This window comes from Triticum aestivum, chromosome 1D (assembly GCF_018294505.1).
Source record: "Triticum aestivum cultivar Chinese Spring chromosome 1D, IWGSC CS RefSeq v2.1, whole genome shotgun sequence".
In the NCBI taxonomy this organism is placed as follows: Eukaryota; Viridiplantae; Streptophyta; class Magnoliopsida; order Poales; family Poaceae; genus Triticum; species Triticum aestivum.
The window spans coordinates 173,084,075-173,091,279 of record NC_057796.1 but is presented as its reverse complement, the minus strand read 5'-3'; positions in this window follow the sequence as shown (position 1 = coordinate 173,091,279).

The window sequence follows — 7,205 nt, the reverse complement described above, 5'->3', positions numbered from 1 at the left end:
CTGATAACGAGCAAATAGGCATTAGCCCCCAAGAATCAGGTGCATAACTTGTTATGTGCTTGGTACTTCAAATATGTACTGCCAACTCATGATATGTCTGTCTCTTATAGGCTGAGCTGAGCAAAAAGGAAACTCAAACTGTTGATCTGCAAGAAAACATCAAGTCCTAGCAAGCAGAAACCTCCAAAGCCAAAGATGAGCTGACCAGTGCCTTAGCCGCCATGGAAAAACTGAAGGAGGGTTTCAACAAGGAGCGGGCGGATTGGGACATAGAAAAATCCGCATTACAAAAAAGAGCCGAGGACGCAGAAGCAGCTCTTAAACCGGTGGTAGAAGAGTTGACTGGTGTAAAGCAGCAAATTCATGCCATGACTGCTGCTGTGTTTGGTAAGTATCCTTGCGTTAAGTTTTCAACATTTCATCCCATACATTGCCGGTTTACTGATGTTCGCAATGATGCAGGAACTCGCATTAGTCATCTGGGCTCTGACATACAGAAGAAGCAGAAGACTGCCTATACTCTTAGAGAGCAGTTATATACCAGCGCGCAGCGGGTCATATGCACTGCTTCTCATAACAAGCCGCCCCCAACCTTAATCAAAGAAACTTTAGAAAGGTTAACAATGCTACCTGCCCGGATTGAAGAATTGAAAAGATCGGCTGCAAGGGCAGGTGCTCTGACCGCGCTAATCCAGGCCAAAGCATGGGTGCCTGATCTTGATCCAGTGGATGTGGGCAAAGGCTATCCGAGCTTAAGGGAGGACGGATCAGAGTTTGATAATGATGCCCTCCGAGTTATAACCAGGGAGATGCGTCCACTGGCTTGCCAATTGGCTAAAGAAGCTGACCTGTCATACTATCAGGCGAGTTATGATGTCAACAACAAACGAGTTGCTGCACCAACTCCTGAGGCTCAAAACCTCATTCCGCCAATCCGTAAGCACACCTATGCCCCTGACATTGAACCGTCCACCCTTATAAGCGATGAAGTTGTATTCCAAGCCCTAACTAGGATCGACTGGGCAACCATTGACTTCCAGCCACTTGGTAGAGATGAGGAGGATGAACCGGTGCAAGATGATCCGCAGCCATCAAGTCAACCTGGTGATGAATCATGATCCGGAGGCCGGCTTAGCCTTCTGCCTACCGCAATACTTGCCGAAAAACAATTATCTTTTTGGGCATAAAAATGCCTTGTAATAGGCTAGTTCAAACACTTGATCTGCTATGCCATCGCGCATATTTATTTTGCTTGACACCGTTAATTCGACATGCTTAAGATATATGATGTTCATAATCCGGAGCTGCTCCTGCATACGAGAAATTGAAAGTGTCCTGGCGGTTTACTGTCGCACAGGTCATGATGCCCAAATACCTAGCCAGGGTTTATAACCAAGGCTGTAAAAAGATAATCAAATATGAAAATAAATGATACCTGTGACATTGAATCACATCGTTGGTTGACCAATTTTTGTAGTAAGGGTGATATCCCTAATCATGAGTACTGATAACTCGTTTCATATTGTGCCGGTTTATGATAAAACCGTACCGGGTTGTGATAAACACCGGATTATCCATATATAACACTGGCGACTTATAGTCGAAACCAGACCGGGTTAATAAGCGCCAGAATATAACTGATCATGTACTGACAACTTGTAGTTGAAAGCCAAGCCGGGTTAATGAACAGTGGTTTATCAAAAACATTATAAATGTCATCAAAGGAGAAAAAACTTGGCAAATAAAAGCATATGAAAACTTGTAGTCGAGGCTTTTCACGGGCTGCAAGGCCCCAAATCGAGGCTTTTCATGGGCTGCCAGGCCACTGAGTTAAACCATTTTACAAAGCCTTTTAAGATGGACCTCAATCTTTAACCAATCGCCATTTTAACTTTGACAAGTTCAGGGTCTATGAGATTGACTTGTCAAACGTTCGGCGGGTCATACCAGGTTTACCTGGACAGAGTGGCTTACTTAAAGAGGCAGGATAACCCGGGGTTTTAGGTGAATACACCTGGCTTCCAAGCTGTGGCTTGATAGCCTATTGCAAGTGTAGATTCATTGTTCATTGCGAAGCAAAGAATCCCCAAGCAATATTTTGAGCTGTGCTCAGTGGGTGCCTATGTTTGAGTTGTGCTTTTGCGACACTCTCTTTGGTCCCTAAGAATTTTCTCTTGGCCTTGAGCCGATCAAGAGCTGTAGCTATGGTTCGAATAGGACCAAGCCCCCAAGTGATTTTCCTTGTGGCCTTGCGCCGATCAAAAGGTGTAGCTATGGTTCGAATACGACCAAGCCCCCAAGTAATTTTTATATATGGCTTTATAAGCTGAATCAAGGGGTAAACCGGATGCCGCTTTATAAACAGAAGCCCCCATGTAACCACACATGATGTAAGAAAAACAACAGATACCCCGCTTTAGCTGAGGCTCCGGTTTATTATATTGATCATAATATATACATTGTCATAACTATGTACATAAGCAGATCCTGTGGCTCAAGTATAGTAAGGCCGAAGATGAGCGATATTCCACGGCCGATGGGTCTCCTCCTCCGATTTACGTGAGTCTTTCTGCTCTCGAACATCGATAAGGTAGTATGACCCGTTATGCAGATTCTTGCTGACCACGAAAGGTCCTTCCCAAGGCGGGGATAACTTATGCATATCAGTCTGATCCTGGATGAGTCGGAGCACCAGATCGCCTTCTTGAAAAGTCCTGGTTCTAACCCGGCGGCTGTGATAACGACGCAAATCTTGCTGATAAATGGCCGAACAGGCTGCTGCAATGTCACGCTCCTCATCTAACAGGTCAAGTGCTTCCTGTCGTGCCTTCTCATTGTCAGCTTCGACATACGCCGCCACACGAGGCGAGTCATGATGGATGTCACTAGGGAGAACCGCCTCTGCTCCATAAACCATGAAAAAAAGGCGTGTAACTCGTGGATCTGTTGGGCGTGGTATTGATGCTCCATAACACAGAAGGTAACTCCTCCACCCAACACCCCGGCGTCCGTTGCGAAGGAACCATAAGCCGGGGCTTGATGCCTCTCAAGATCTCTTGATTGGCTCTCTCCGCTTGACCATTAGACTGGGGGTGAGCCACTGATGATATGTCAAGCCGGATGTGCTCACGTTGACAGAACTCCTTCATAGCACCTTTGGACAGATTGGTACCATTATCAGTTATAATGTTGTGTGGAAAGCCAAACCGGAAAATCACCTTCTTAAGGAATTGAACCGCCGTAGCTACATCACACTTACTGACTGGCTCTGCCTCCACCCACTTAGTGAACTTATCAACCGCCACCAAAAGGTGGGTCTTCTTGTCCTTGGATCTCTTAAAGGGCCCAACCATATCCAGCCCCCAAGTTGCAAACGGCCAAGTGATTGGAATCATCCTCAATTCCTGGGCCGGAACATGAGATCGGCGTGAAAATTTCTGACAACCGTCGCACTTTTTCACCAAGTCTTCCGCATCAGCATGAGCCGTCAGCCAATAGAAGCCATAACGAAAGGCTTTAGCTACCAGGGACTTTGAACCGGCGTGATGACCACAATCCCCTTCGTGGATCTCAGGCAAAATCTCACATCCTTCTTCAGGAGATACACAACATTGAAACGCCCATGTTACACTACAGTGATGTAATTCTCCATTGATAATGATCATTGACTTGGATCGCCGGATTATCTGTCTGGCCAAAGTTTCATCCTCTGGCAACTCACCCCGGTTCATGTACGCCAGATATGGGATGGTCCAATCCGGAATAACATGAAGCACTGCCACCAATTGAGCCTCCGGATTAGGAACAGCCAGATCCTCCTCTGTGGGGAGTTTGACCGACGGATTATGCAGCACATCCAGAAAGACGTTGGGTGGAACCGATTTACGCTGGGAACCCAAACGGCTTAAAGCGTCTGCTGCTTCATTCTTCCGCCAGTCCACATGATCAACCTGATAGCCTGAAGTGTCCTGCAACAATATCTACCTCTCGACGATATGCTGCCATGAGCGGATCCTTGGAATCCCAAGTACCAGACACTTGTTGAGCCACTAGGTCCGAGTCACCGAAGCACTTAACCCGGCTTAAATTCATCTCCTTAGCCATTCAAAGACCATGGAGTAAAGCCTCATATTCAGCTGCATGTATGCCTGTCCCTGTAAGTTAGTGTCACTGTGGGTTCACGACTAGTCATGTCGGCCCGGATTCTCTGTCATATGGATGCTAGCGACACTATCATATACGTGAGTCAAAAGGCGCAAACGGTCCCAGGCCAGGTAAGGTGGCACCCATGGGAATACCGTGCGTGAGGCCGCAAAGTGATATGATGTGTTACATGCTAGATCGGTGTGACTTAGAATCGGGGTCCTGACAATTATCCCCTGACTTTACTCCTGTATCATCTTTCCTTGATTTGATGTTGTCTTCACAGGGACACGGAGACGCTGGCGCAGAGGGTGGCGAAGGGGGCCAAGGCCTCGACGGGCGACAAGCCCCCGGCGGGTACTTCGAGTACGCCGCTGGTGGTAGAGAGCAGCCCGGAGAACAGCCCCAGACGCAGCCCCCAGCGTGAGTCCATCACTCACTCCTCCATTGATGAACTTTGGGGTGTGAGTCTTTGATGCTGACCTTGCTGGGTTTGCAGGAGAAGAACGACAGCAGGAGGAGCCGCCGAGGGCTACCCCCAACACGCCGTCCCTCTCGACTACGCCGCCCCGAGGGGCGTCCCCGGCAAGGGCATCCACTTCCGAGCCCACGCCTATGGAGGAGGAGGAGACGAACTTGGGTGCCGGTGGTTCCACCTCGGCAACGAACGTTGGTGCGGAGGGTGCCACTTCTTCCCAGCTCGGTGCTAGTAAGTTTGCCTGCTGCCCGTCCCTGTTCTTTCTTCTTCTTCCTTTGAGCTTTTTTTTGAACTTTGATTTGGCTCTGCCTCATCCTCCTTCTTGGCATCTAGGCGCTTCCTCGATGAACCAGGAGAACATCGATACCGTCATCGAGGAGGTCGCCAGGGACGCCGAGGCCGAGGTGGACAAGATTGCCGCCGATGAGGCCGCCAAGACTACTGCCGAAGAGGCGGCCAAGGGGCCTGCCGGGGAGGCCGGCAGGGCCGCTGCCGAGGGGGCCGGCAAGGCTGCTACCGAGGGGGCCGGCAAGGCCACTGCCAAGGAGGCCAGCACGGGGTCTGCCGGGGAGGGGGTGGTTGACGACCAACCTTCCTCCTCCACTGCCTCTGGCTCGGCAAAGTACCTGAAGGTGAGCGACGACCTGTTCGTCCACCTCCCATGGACGGCGAGCACCAGGGCGCCCATCGAGGGGGAGGTGTTCGATGACGAGGTGCTCGCTGCCGCCGGGCTTGAGGTTGTTGATGAACCGAGCACCGGTGGCGGCGGCTCCCGAGAGGAGCAGCTTCTTCGGGGCATGAGCGCCAACTTCTAGAAGCTCCAGGCGCTCCACCGTGCCCGCCTGGACAAGGCAAAGTCCAGGATGGTGGCGGTGGACAAGGCGGAGGCGGATCTCTCAGGGCGCGTTGCCGAGACGCGGGCCTGGTTTCGCCAGGCCCACGTGGAGCTGAAGGTTGCCCAGGATTTGTTGGCCGAGCGCAAACAGGAGCTTCTCCTACTGAAGGCCGATGTCGAGAAAACTCAGGAGGTGGTGAAGGAACAGGCCACCAAGGACGAGGCCGCTCGGCACCAGCACCAGGCCGAGCTGAACTCCCAGGAGGAGGACCTTGCCGCCCGTGAGGCGGCGCTTGCCGCCACCCTTCGCGGCAAGGATGAGGAGGTGAAGAAGCTTGCCGCGGAGCGGACCCAGGAGCTGGAGCAGAGGCACAAGGAGGCACTCAATGCTCAGGCCCAGGTCCATGCCAGCAAGGTGAAGGAGCTGGAGGTGGAGCGGGATGGGCTGAAGGAACAGGTCCTGGGACTGGCGAAGGAGAAAGACACGCTCAACGGTGCCTTGGTGGAGGCGTAGGCGGCAGTCCTCGGCAAGGCTGAGCAGCTCTCCAAGGCCAACGACTCCATCAAAGACCTGAAGCTGAAGCTGGAGGGTCTTGAGGGGACGCTTTCGGAGGTCAGGGCCCGGGAAGAGACCCTGACCAAGGCCCTAGAGGACGAGAGGTAGCTGCGGAGGAACGACGCCGCCAACCACGAGGATTACGGGAAGGGCGAAAACCTCTGGATCAGCCGCCTCGCCGACGTCGCCGGCAGGATCACCACGAAGCTGGCGGGTATGGGGATGCCAAACGTGAGGTACGTCCCGGAGCCGAACGTGAGTCCCAACGCCAAACTGACCTTGTTCTTAGAGGCCGTTCTTGGAGCCCTGGAGCAGTTCCGCTCTAACAGAGCGACTTCTCTGGCCAACGAGGCCCGGAAGCTTTGCCGGGGTGCCATGACCAAGGTTCTCACTAAGGTAGCGTACTGGAAAGCCAACCTCGACTTCGACGCCGCGCTGGAGAGCTTGCCGGAGGATGTGGACCTCGCAGCGCTCGAGGAGCGTATCGAGCCCATCATCAGCCGTGTCGACGGAGTCCGGAGGATAGAGGGCCAACGCCGGGACTAGGCACCCTGTTTCTCATCGCCGCAGCAGGTTCATGACCAAGACAATTTTTATCTTTAATTAGAACCGCAGCAACAATTGATGTCATATAACTCTACAGTACTTTGAAACGATGCATGTTATTTTCCTGTTTGATCCCCCTTTGTATGTCCAGCCTTCGTTAATTGGGTAGGCTTGCCAGCGCATAAACCCAAGCCGCGGCGCCTCGAGGATGGATCCTCGATAGCCTGCCGGATGTGCTTGCTGCCAGGCAAACCACCTTACCGTTCTCAACGCGGCCGCTCGAACCGTCGAGCGGACTCGAGACAGAACGAGAGCGTTGCCAATGGCGGAAGGCCACCCCGTTGATCTCGACGCGGCCGTTCGAACTGTTGAGCGGACTCGAAATAGAACAAAGGCGTTGTCAATAGCGGAAGAGCCCCATTGCATACAGGTTTTCCGTACAAAGAGCACGATCTCCGAGGAGAAAAACCTTATACATAAAGAAATTATTCAAAGTTTTGCATGACTTAGCTTTTCGGTCGTCCTACGGGCGGCGGCTGTGTCTGTAGATGATGTCACTCGCTTGGTCATCTTCTTCCTTCGAGCGGCCACCATGACAAAGCCGTTGCGCCAACTAGACCGGATTCTCACAACTGCGCCCCCTACCT